General features: G+C 46.4%; 1 pseudogene; it reads right to left on the bottom strand.

Annotated features, from left to right (window-relative positions):
- Nucleotides 1-10,531: 10,531 nt before the first annotated feature.
- On the bottom strand, nt 10,532-13,167 carry LOC125516412 (annotated as a pseudogene).
- Between the last annotated feature and the right edge of the window lie 210 nt (nt 13,168-13,377).

Below are 13,377 nucleotides of genomic sequence, written 5' to 3'. Positions count from 1 at the left end.
TGGCTACTAAATGAAAAAACTCTCATACCTACAAAGTGATGATATGAACAATATATTTCATACCAGTTGAGCTTCAACTAATTATCCTCGTGGATGAACTGGTACCCATAGAACAGCCCCATCTCATCCTCAGTTAGTCCATGCACCACACGGAACCGGTGACTCAAATATGATCAATGACATGTACAGTTGAACTCCGGAAAGAATACATTGCTGTCAAAAAAGAATTCCACCAGTACGTCTTTCATAATAAATTTGTTGTGGGTATTAGTAAATTATCCCCTCTGGTATAAAAAGACTAGTCGTTTTACTAGCTAAATATCTAAATGGTTGGTTTGACCCAAAGCTACTCACTAAGTTTATTTTCATAACATAACTTGAACACTATTATGGGGGTGGATAGGGGGGCACTGCCCCCCCCCCCTCCCCCGTCTCACTTCACCATGTTGTATTTATTCAATAACTATTTATGGCTAAGTTCATGTATATAAAATCTCTATACTCTAATACCACATTGAGTACACGAATATAGATCTGAACTGATAATAATTTCACCATTACCTCATATAAAGATTTTTTGCTCCCACAAATGAATTCTACCATGCGTCAGTTGTTGCTTTGGTAGAAGAGATGAAAACCTTCGTTGTCAAACAAGGTGTCCCAGAACCCGAGTATTCTGCATCTGTACATCGCCGCCATTTCAACAGGAAGCAGCAGAGCCACCGCCTGCTTCATTTCCTCTCTTGGCTGCGGTGAAGGTGCCAAGTTTTGCAGAGAATATAACCACACCAAGAGTCTAAATCTATATAGGATAGTTAAGTATGCAAACAAATGTGTGATAACATTTGTACCAGGCATCTAACGATACCTAGACTCTTGAGAGTTTGAGGCAATAATGCAAGTCAAAACAGGGATTCCACTTAATCTGGGAGCTGCCGTCGTACACAAAAGAGGTTACGCTAGCACTAAAGATGATGTTGAGTTTGTAGACAGTGACAATGAAGGTTGTGATGGTTTTGTTTGGCGGATGGTCGCGGGTGAATTCAGGGTTGCCAAGATGGTCACGCTAATTTCAGGGTGAAATTTGTAAATGGAGTCCCATTCTCCATCTGCGTGCGGAGCTCCGGTCGGCGGCTCTTCTCCGGCGGCCAGGGCGGGGTGGGGGCCCCCTTCTGCCTGGAGCTGGTCTTCACGCAGGTCGGCTTGGCCAGCGGCGGCTTGCCAGATCCGGCCCTTCCGGGGCGGATGCAGTGGCCCGGGCGTTCATCGGCTCCATTCGGCGGTTGCGGGCGGGGTGGCAGCCCTCCCTCCCGATGCTCGCGTGGGTGGTTCTGTGGTGGTGTGCGCCAGATGTGGCTCTGGCCCGTCTACCTTGGCAGTCGGCGAGGAATGCGGTGGATCTGCTCGGCGATGGCGCATTCGCGGCAGTGGAGCGGGCCAGTCGAGTCCTGCGCGAGGGTGTTGGTCGTGCTTCTCCAGGCGTAAGCCTTGCTGGCGCTTGACAGCCGGCGGCGGCGGCGCCCGTGGGCGTCACTATTCTAGGCGTAAGTCATGCATAATGTGTGCCATTATAAGATCCAAAGAACAAGGAGTTGACTAGTTGTTGATGATTCAAATACTAACCTGAACGAAAACAGAAGATAGGTGAGCACTACTTAAAATCAAACATCACCACACCCGGAACAACCATGGCATGCCGACCACGCAGGCATCCGGAACAACCATTGCTGCCCTTCCTTCAATCCATGACGACGGAGAGGCGGCATCTTCTGATAGATCTCCTGCGTCGGCCAGCTCGGTCGCCATGGATGGATGGTGGTGGTGGGGAGGCCGCGGGGTAGGGATTTGGTCGCGGCGGCGCTGTGGAGGTTGGCCGGAAGGAGCTCCTCTACCGGCGGCACGGAGAGAAGATGAGGGAGGCTCCTGTGATCCTGTCCCTGTGGTCAAAGCCCTTGATGAGGGACCCCTGCTGGATCTTCGGCCTCAGGTAGAGAGATAGGGCGGCTGCAGTTAGGCAGAGCCCGGGCCATCTTGCTCCGTAGTCCGTACCATCACTGGCTGACAGTGGGACCACACGCATGTGGCACGCCACGCAAGCGGCTCATACAACGTCAAGATAGTGACTACAATTTCGTATTTTCAAAATTTTAGCACCAAACTGAACATCCAATGTAAGTTCTATGACTAGCGCTGATATTGCCTCTTTTTTCCAATATATGTTTAGACTAGTCATAGTGAAAATAACTTTTTTTTAAGCATCATAGTGGAAATAACTTAACAAGTAACATAGAGCATTCCAATAATCATTTGCTTATGTGCATGTAGTTAATAATGAAAAATGTGTTTAGAGTAACATAATATGTTACTGTGGCATAACGCAACACAAAGCAAAATGAGTCTACAATCTAATAAATGCCACCATCTATGATACTATTTCTAAGTTACTTTGCACTATAAAGATAGTAACACCGTGAGGTATCGTATGCATGACATAGTCTAAATTACTCTCCACTATGAGACCAACCTTAGGCGAACAGTCCAGACATATCTGGACAACCCATTTGGCCAGATGTAATGGATTCCTGGCGGAAGGACTCTGAGCGCTGCCGTTGGACGGCCTCCTCCCAGGAGCGGTTGGGCGCAGGCCGTAGGGTCATCTCCTCCTCAAGGCCGCGTGGGATGAGCTCGGGGTCGATGGATCTGAAGGTGTGGGACTCGGATCCGTTGCCCGCCATACGAAGAAGGCCGAAGATCGCCAGACGGGAGTTTGGGTGGCAGAGTGGGGTGTACTGGAAGGGAGAGTAGTGGAGTGAAATGAGGCTAGGGTTTCGGCCAGAGGTGTGACTAAGGTCCATTTTATGTGGGGTCGGGTGGACCAGCATGGACTGGCTCCGACGTGACGGGCATCCCCGTATCCGCCCCAAAGTTGGGCTAGATATGAGAGTTGCCGGTCAGTCCGGGCGTATAGGCCGAATTTGAGGTGCCCGGTTGTGTAGGTTTTTACGTCCAGTCACTGACCGAGCAACTCGTCCGGCTGTTTGGAGCGGTATGAGGTCCGCTCATAGATACTCTAAAAGTTTACACTACTCTTCCCTTCCCCGTCTAGTTTCCCACCAGAGCCTCCCATTTTCGCCTGGTTTTCCATGGAGCTCTTCACTTAAAAAAACAGCCGCCCCCGTCTCCGACACAGTCCAGTCTTACTTCTGCGACTCTGCCATGTTGCCCCTTCTCTTCCTGCCCCATTTCCCATTGGGTCTCCCAGGCCGCCACGATCGAGGCTTACGCCGCCCGAGCAAGGAGGAGGTGCTCGTTGCTCGTCGCCCGAGCCAAGTCTGAGGCGCCAAAATTCAACATCTACTTAATATCACCTCAATATTACATACTAATTTAATAAAGTCCTACTAACGACATATGTTAGAGTTGTGTCGAATATTGTGTACAACGTACGTTATAGTTGAACTCTAAGTTGTATTGTGTTTAACAGAATATGAAGTCATGTCCTAATAGAATACTTGTATCCTTGACCTCTTATATATAGTGGAGGTAGACACACGATATAACCTATGCCAATATAATAGCACGGGCGCAAGGGGGAACCGACGACGTGTGCCGGTGCCCGGGTGATTTGTGTGCGGTATTGTGACGGTGTCACGGGGAGGAGCACCGTAGTTATGCCCCGGGGATGCAACTGAGTTTGACGAACCTCGTTAACAAATCTCGGTGTCGTGCCTCGTGTGATTATTTGGTTTTCGGATGATCGACTATGTGTCTCGAATTTATTCTAACGACATACTCTATCACTCTCGATGGCGCCTTCGAAGAGACCTCCTTTCCTTAGACGGGGAGACATGGTCTACTGCAATTTGTGCCTCCACAGTAAGAAGGCGCTTTTGCAGCCGGTCGGTCACCTGAACAGACAACAAATGAGGAGATGATTATATTCATCTGTTCATCGTTTGCACCGCCCCTTACAAAAACAAGTGACCTGAGGTGCAGTTTAAATCCTATTAGATATGTCGTTTCTTTTTCTTCTTATATAAGCAAGGAAAAAAAGTTCATGTTCCTTTTTCATGGAGAACTGGACTCATGAGACTGAAGACAGGCAAGCAACATGAATCAAATCTAGTTTGTTACTGTACCTTCTTCTTGAATGCAGCCCCATCTCAGTTTGTAGAGTAGATTTTTCAGAGCCTCCTTCCTTCAGAAGCAGATGCATCATTTTCAAAGCAATTTTCAGGTTCTAGGATAGAATCAAAGAAAACTAACAAGCGAATCTATCATTCTTAATAAATTGCTTCCCACTATTTTCTATTCTTTCATCATACACACTGTCCACATTAGCGTTGTGCCACGTCAGCTACCATATTCCAATCGGTGCTTCTATTTCCAACTGTAACAGCAGAAAGAGCTGGACTTAGGGCACGTACATCGGTTTAGATAGCTGCTGTCTATACTTCTGTACACGTCATTTTATAGACTGTACTGAAGACACCCCGTACATCAGGCTGTCTATTTGGGCTATCTGTAGCATACCTACGATCCGTAATTTAAGTCATGCACACGGTGGGTTTTGCATGTAAAGAAAACAGAACATGAGATTTTCTAGGATCACAATAGACGGCATTACAACGGCAAGAAGGGCGTTGGTAAGCAGTGATTCTCGTGGGAGTCGACCGTCTTTATTTCTACAGACGGGTATCTTCTCTTTCCTCTACCTTTCTCTTTCACATTGTTAAAAAATGAGTAAAATGCATCACAAGTCCTAAAACTATCATAGGTGTGTCAGTTTGGTCCTATAACTTGCAAACTGCACTTTTGGGTCCTAAAACTATCGGAAATATGTCAGTTTAGTCCTATAACTTCGAAACTGCACTTTTGGGTCCTAAAACTATTGGAGGTGTGTCATTTTTAGTCCCATAACTTCAAAATTGCAGTTTTGGGTCTCAAAACTATGTATGTTTGTTCATCTGAGGTCCTAATCTTGCATGGCCACCATCCATGGTGCATTTTTTCAAATGAGCCCTTTGTATGTGTTTATATCCCCCAAAGTGGTACATACACTTCCACCACCTGCATGGCCATGAGTTGCACGGTAGCCTCCCTGAGAGGTTTGGCGTGACCGTCGGGGAGACCCCGAGCTAGTCGGCATGAAGGACGACATCCCTCTCCCTCGGCGAGGCCGCCGGGGAGATCCCGAGCCAATTGGGATGGAGTACGCCATCCCACCTCTCTCTCTCTCTCTGTTTGATGATATCGTCGTTGCCCCGACACCCTTGCCGTAGAGTTGGCCGTGCAGGCTGTCGTTTGGGCACGAGCATGGTCATAGGTGGTGAGCTATCGGGCGACACAGAGGAGTGCGCGGAAACTGCAAAGCTGGCGCAGAGGTCGTCGAGAGTGACACAACCCTAGCAGTAGCCATAGGTGGGTAGCAATTGGACGTTGTGCGACATGTCGTTCTGCTGCTGTTGGGGGAGGCTGAGATGACCGGTCTACTCTCCTCGCTGGAGCTCAAACCATCATTCTACTGATGGCCTCTGTACCGTCGCCTCTGAGCATTCTGTGCGTGGGAGAAGACGAGCGCGTGAGAATGAGGCGGAGACAACGCTCTAGTTTTTTTTTGCATATTTACCTGGTGGGCCCATTGGGTCAGGTCAACGTGGCTACAATCCAAGTATTTCCAAGTGACTCGTTGGTGGGTCAATGCTAACCATGCAAGCTTAGGACCTAAGAGGAAGAAACTTACATAGTTTTGGGACCCACAACTACTGTTTCAAAGTTATAGGACTAAACTGACACACCTTTGATAGTTTTAGGACCCAAAAGTGCAGTTTCGAAGTTATAGGACTAAACTGACACACCTCTGATAGTTTTAGGACCCAAAAGTGCAGTTTCAAAGTTATAGGACTAAACTGACACACCTCCGATAGTTTTAGGACTTATGATGCATTTTACTCTTAAAAAATCTACTTGACACATATTACAGACTGATGACTGTATAGCGTTGTACATGCCCTTAGTAATTGCATGCCGAGGCTGTGACTGCATGTCTTCTCTAGTCATAGTGGGAGTAACTTATGTAGTAACGTAGCGTACTTCAAGAAAATTTTGCTTATGTGGCATGTAGTTAATAAGGAGAGAGGTGTTAAGAGTAACATAATATGTTACTGTAACATAGCGCTTTCCGAGAAAGGATGAGTCTACAAGTTAATAAATAAGGCCATCTATGTGTTGGAAATATGTCCTAGAGGCAATAATAAATTGATTATTATTATATTTCCTTGTTCATGATAATCGTTTATTATCCATGCTAGAATTGTATTGATAGGAAACTCAGATACATGTGTGGATACATAGACAACACCATGTCCCTAGTAAGCCTCTAGTTGACTAGCTCGTTAATCAATAGATGGTTACGGTTTCCTAACCATGGACATTGGATGTCATTGATAACGGGATCACATCATTAGGAGAATGATGTGATGGACAAAAACCCAATCCTAAGCCTAGCACAAGATCATGTAGTTCGTATGCTAAAGCTTTTCTAATATCAAGTATCATTTCCTTAGATCATGAGATTGTGCAACTCCCGGATACCGTAGGAGTTCTTTGGGTGTGCCAAACGTCACAACGTAACTGGGTGGCTATAAAGGTACACTACAGGTATCTCCGAAAGTGTCTGTTGGGTTGGCATGAATCGAGACTGGGATTTGTCACTCCATGTGACGGAGAGGTATCTCTAGGCCCACTCGGTAGGACATCATCATAATGTGCACAATGTGATCAAGGAGTTGATCACGGGATGATGTGTTACGAAACGAGTAAAGAGACTTGCCGGTAACGAGATTGAACAAGGTATCGGGATACCGACGATCGAATCTCGGGCAAGTATCGTACCGCTAGACAAAGGGAATTGTCTACGGGATTGATTAAGTACTTGACATCGTGGTTCATCTGATGAGATCATCGTGGAACATGTGGGAGCCAACATGGGTATCCAGATCCCGCTGATGGTTATTGACCGGAGAGTCATCTCGGTCATGTCTGCATGTCTCCCGAACCCGTAGGGTCTACACACTTAAGGTTCGGTGACGCTAGGGTTATAGAGATATTAGTATGCGGTAACCCGAAAGTTGTTCAGAGTCCCGGATGAGATCCCGGACGTCACGAGGAGTTCCGGAATGGTCCGGAGGTAAAGAATTATATATATGAAGTGCTGTTTCGGCCATCGGGACAAGTTTCGGGGTCACCGGTATTGTACCGGGACCACCGAAAGGGTCCCGGGGGTCCACCGGGTGGGGCCACCTGCCCCGGGGGGCCACATGGGCTGTAGGGGGTGCGCCTTGGCCTATATGGGCCAAGGGCACCAGCCCCAAGAGGCCCATGCGCCAAGAATCAAGGGAGAGGAAGAGTCCTAAAGGGGGAAGGCACCTCCGAGGTGCCTTGGGGAGGAGGGACTCCTCCCTGGCCGCACCCTTCCTTGGAGGAAGGGCCAAGGCTGCGCCTTCCCCCTCTCCCTTGGCCCTATATATAGTGGGGGGAAGGGAGGGCAGCCCAAGCTAAGCCCCGGCGCCTCCCTCTCCCTCTCCCATGACACATCTCCCTCCTCCCGCAGCGCTTGGCGAAGCCCTGTTGGAATCCCGCTACTTCCACCACCACGCCGTCGTGCTGCTGGATCTCCATCAACCTCTCCTCCCCTTGCTGGATCAAGAAGGAGGAGACGTCGCTGCTCCGTACGTGTGTTGAACGCGGAGGTGCCGTCCGTTCGGCGCTAGGATCATCGGTGATTTGGATCACGACGAGTACGACTCCATCAACCCCGTTCTCTTGAACGCTTCCGCGCGCGATCTACAAGGGTATGTAGATCCACTCCTCCCTCGTTGCTAGATGACTCCATAGATTGATCTTGGTGATACGTAGAAATTTTGAATTTATTGCTACGTTCCCCAACAACTATGACACTAGTACTATGTTACTTTGCACTATGGAGGTAGTAACTTAGACTAGTGTCATATGCATGACACTAGTCTAAGTTACTCCCCACTATGACCAGACTGGTCACTATGGAGGTAGTAACTTAGACTAGTGTCATGCATATTGGCGATGAGTGTTAGCTGGGGTGAAAATCTGCTCTATCTTCGAACGGACCGGCGGCGGCGTAGCGCGTTACCTTCTTGAAGGCGTCGTCGCGGCTCTCATCAGTCATCATGTTGCTCCAGAGGAAACTCTGACCCCTGGGTCGGGCTGTGGCGGCGCATTGGCGTCGTAACCTTCTTGGAGGCGCCGCCTTGGAGCTCACGGTTCGTCATATGCGGCTCCATCTCTTCGCGGTGGCGTGTTCACGGTGGAGGACCCCGATTGCTCTTGTAGTGGTAGGGGTGGTGTTGCTGCGCTCAGCACCTATGTATCCCGTCTTGGGTGTGTGCGTGTGTCATGGGTTGCGTTTGTACTTGGGTTGTGGTGGATCTTTGCTTTATATATAAAGCGGGGCGAAAGCCTTTTTCGGAAGTTACTACCTCCATAGTGCAAAGTAACATAGTAGTAGTGTCGTAGATTGCTCTATTTATTAGCTCATAAACTCAACATTTTTTGGGAAGCGCTATGTGATGGTAACATAATATGTTACTCCAAACACCTCTTTCCTCATTAACTAGATGCCACATAAGCAAACTTGTTTTGGGATGCGTTATGTTACTAGCTAAGTTAGACCTCTTCCAATGGACAGGTGCTTAGATGAGGTGCTAAGCGCATTAAATATTTTAGCAACTATAGTCCACAATGCATAGGTGCTTAACTTGTTGTTGCTAAGCTCCCTTCATTTAATGATTTAGCTACTAAACTCTTTCATGCATTGGTGAGCTTGCTCCATTTAAATGTTTTGCCTAGGTTCACGCGTTTGGCATTGGTTCTTCATGGGGTTACCAAATCAATCTCTCTCCTATTAATTGTCTTGCCACATCAGATTTTTCGCCTACATGACATGCTTAGCACCTATACAAGGTGGAGCATTGGGAGGGGCCTTACTCCCACTATGACTAGCCATGTGATTCTTTCGTGAAGGCACACCCCTTTCCTAGGCCCACACCTTCCCCGCGACCACGAATCTCTTTCTTCCTCTTAACTGTCCCATCCGGGCCCTTCCCCTACACGAGTCTTCTTCTTCTTTCAGTTACGATCTAGACAACAGAACAGGCGCTACCCCTAGACCTCTCCCCTTCGATCTATATAAAGATTTGCTTCATGGCGCTACTACATGGAAATCAAGATCCCCTTCATAGCTGTACTCCTTTTTGGGCTGCCCCCCTCCTCCACATCTAGCTTCGTGAGAGACGTCGTAGACAACGCATCGGTCTCGCCGTATCGAGTGCCGATCTGGCCATCCAAGCCTAGAAGATGCAGTGTTGATTCCGCCGGCGCCATCGTCATCTATCACTGTTTTTTAGTATTCACCTGGAAGCAACCGTACAACCTGCGTCCCTCCATGGATATTTTGTATGGTTGGCAGATATTAGATTGCTTTTCAGATTATGCAATTGGTGCCTAGACCCTAGCTAGAAACATTCAAACGATTCTATTTTTGTGATCTAAAGCGATTCTATTTGGAATCATATCAAGTAAGTTTTTCTTGGACTGCATTGGCTGATTATTTGCTATATTCATAACGATTGTTCCCATTGGCTGTGTCTGGGTTATTTCCGTTCAGGCTTCAGGGTACTTTATTGGCTGATAAAGTAAAATTCTTCTTGCAACTTTCAGTTTTGTCTCGATGCACCACTGGAGTTGACTGGGAGTTCTTTATTATCCGATTGATGAAATTTCCTCAGATTTATTCTGATCCTTTTGCCAGATGATAGATGAAATGCCCATGGGCCGATCGATTTCTGAAGCGTGTGTTGTATCAGGGTGCAAGGTGGAGGCAAAACATACTTCCTGTCCATGGGCCCATCGATTTCTGAACCCAAAATCCATGATTTATCACTAATTATATGAAGAACGTACTATTGTAGTGGTGTAATCCCTATGATGGCATCATCAAGTGAGATAGATGCATGGCAAGGAATATGTCTTATATGTTTATTTACTGCTTTTGATGTGCCCATAAAATGTAAGAGTTTGTTCCTTAATTCATACAGCTCCAAAATGGGTTCTTAATTGTTAAGATACATGGATCAATTGGGAAGGATTCTGATATTTACCATATCATTTGACAGCAGCAAAATACATGGATCTTTTTTTACATATTCATAAAATGCATGGATCTTTTTTTACATATTCATCTATCCTATGTTTTGTTCACCTTGCTTACTCTTATTGTAGAGGCCTGACATTATGGACTCATCCGAATGTTTCATATGCAGCTCCCATATACGTTTTGTTTACCATACGAGATGTGGTGCTCTCTGTTTTTTCTTCGGTAATTTCCGTATGCATGAGACGACCTCACATGCTAAATCGTCAACCACTCACGCAACTTCTTACAAACTACACTACGACTTCTACCTAAAATTAGTAATTATTTTGGTTAAATTTATAATTAATCATCAGTAGAGTGATTGCGTTCATTTGTAATCAAGAAAACTCTCATTAGTACTCTTTGGTCAGTTTCTACTTGCACATAAACCCGGTCATACAGCCTGTCACAAAGCAAATACCAAGCAGCCCTCCATCTCCCCTTGAACAAGAAGGTGCAAAAGACCACCCAGAGACCCATCACATATCCAGAACCCGTGGAGAGGAAAAACGAAACCATGTTGCCGCTTGCATATCCCAGGTGCTCTCGAGTAGCTGGAACTAGCTAGGGCTGTGAACAGTTCCACAAGAGAGGAGGACCGCAGAGGCCAGGGTTGCCTATATAAATAGATGCTGGATCTTCAAGTGTTTGCAGCTGATTTCCAATTGGTATCTTTCCAATCAGATTGTTGTAGGACAGGTTCAGGTGACTCAATGATGTGAGAGTCGATAAGCTTGAAGGGATTTCACCAGACAAATCATTGTGTGATAGGTCAAGTGACTCCACTTGAATTAAGGCGCCAATATTCTCAGGAATTTTTCTACTGAAGTTGTTCCATGATAAGTTCAGGTTCTTCAATGCTACAAGAGCACTGATTTCTTCAGGAATCTCGCCAGCAAGACTATTATTGGATAAATCAAGATTCACCATATATATGATTTCTCCTGTATATAGTCTTTCTTGACCTTTCGTGAGTACCGTGAACTTCTCAGCATAGTCAAATAATACATCTCCAACAAATATGAATTCAGAACTGAAGGCAGCCTGAAGATTATCAGAGTTGTCTCTTGTTTGTGTCATGCCTGTGAAATTAACGATAGATCTCGGTATGCTCCCTGATATATTGTTGTAGGCAAGGTCCAAATATTGAAGATTAACAAGCTTCATAAGCTCGACTAGAATGTGGCCATAAAACATATTCAATCTCAGTCGTAAGAATGACAGAGACGGTAACTTCTCCCCAATCCATGTTGGTAAAGCTCCAGAGAATTGATTTTCTCCGAGATCAAGAAAGATGAGTTGTCGACATTTCTGCAGAAATGAAGGAAATTCACCCGAGAGGCTGTTGTTTCTTAAGCTTATGTTAATGATACTAAGGCTTGTCATGCTTGTGTTGGATTCATTGACTATGCAATCAATAATTGTCCCATTGAGATTATTGCTTGATAGATCTAACAATTGCAATGATGGCAACTTACACAAAGAAGATGGAATGGCACCAGAGATCATGTTTTTATATAGAATAAGTGTTCTAAGCCCGGGCGCTCCAAAGTCTAAAGGTAGTGGCCCAACTAAATTATTCCAACTGAGATCTATGTCGGTTAGATTGAACAAAAGCTTAGGCATTGGACCACCAAACAGGTTAGAACTGAAATCCATTTCTTCCACACTCATAAATTCCATTGTTGATGGGAGGACTCCTTTAATCTGATTATTTCGGATATTGAGGAAGCTGCTATCCAAAACCAATCCGGTACCATGTCATTGATGCTTGTGTTTGATATATCTAGACTCACTACTTGTGTTTGCCATTGAAGCCATGCTGGAAATTTAGGCCCTAACTGGCAGGACCCAAGGTGTATTGTTAACAGACTGAAAGGAGGAACCCAAGTTGGACTAACTGTGATTTGCTATGGAGTTGTCTGACAATTCCAACTCCTCTAACATATCTAGACGTGATAAATGGCCCTCGTGTATGAGCCCGTCCAGGTTGTTAACACTGTTATCATATCTAGACGTGATAATAGTGGGCAGAGCAGAGCCGGCTGCGGGCCATGTCGGAGTGAGCAGAGCAGGCTACCGAAGGCCAGGAATGAGGGACGGACAGTAGGAACCTGCGTCTGCGTGCGAATCTAGTGGGCTGGCTGTGCCCTGTCGTTCTGAACTCCTCTACACTTGCTCTAAAAAAAGCCGATCATTATCTCTATTATTAACCTTGCTCTAAACTGCTAAGAACAAGGAGCAAAGGGCAGACTGTTCGGCCCTGAAAAACCATACCATTAGGCAAGGAGCAAAGGGCCTCACTATCGGAGGTTCAAGTCAAGGGCGTCAGATTTTTATTAAATAGCTAACCCGAAACCAAATATATTTTACTACCGAATTAATAAAGGTTTCTAAAATTCAATACAAAAGGCATGGCAGCACATGCGAAATCGCACATTGGAGAATTATAGTGATCGCCACAAAGAACAGGACAACAACCTTGCGGAAACAATCTTGCTCCTTTGCACAAGGCAGGAGGCAGAGTGTGGATGCTACCCTAGCTAGGCAGTGGTGGGGGGACGAGTCGTGCAACAGTGGGTGATTTGTTTCTTCCGATTAGTGGTTCATAAGGAAGCAACAATCACTACCGGAAAAGGGTCCTACCCGGACGGCCAAAACAATGCCGACGGCCGCCGCCGGCCTACTTGGAGCTATGCTGACAGCCACGTCTTGGCCGTCGGGCTACCCGAGCTAAGCCGATGGCACCCGTCGGCACAAAATGGCCGTCGCCTAGCTGCGAACACGCCGACAGCAGCCGTCGGCATAGCAGTGGGCCCGGCGACCCCGCCCGTGACAGCGGCTAACGCCGTCAAATCTATGCCGACGGTCGGGACGGGTGGCCATCGGCATATCTCTGCATGCCACGTCACCGATTTGCGGCGCACCGTCCAGCACATATGCCGATGACAGCCGTCGGCATACCCGCCACGTCACCGATCTGCGGCACGCGCCCACCTAAACCCTGCCGTTTCTATGCCGTCAGCATAGTTATTTTGTTTTTTATATATGTTTTTATTCTTTTTTATGTATTATTATATTAACTCACATGTAGCATATGCTTTTTTATGTATTATTATATGAATATATATGTAGTTTGTAATTTTTTC

The sequence above is a fragment of the Triticum urartu genome, chromosome 6 (assembly GCF_003073215.2).
Source record: "Triticum urartu cultivar G1812 chromosome 6, Tu2.1, whole genome shotgun sequence".
Lineage (NCBI taxonomy): Eukaryota > Viridiplantae > Streptophyta > Magnoliopsida > Poales > Poaceae > Triticum > Triticum urartu.
Note: the sequence above shows the minus strand (reverse complement) of the source record. Positions and strands in the feature narration are given on the sequence as shown.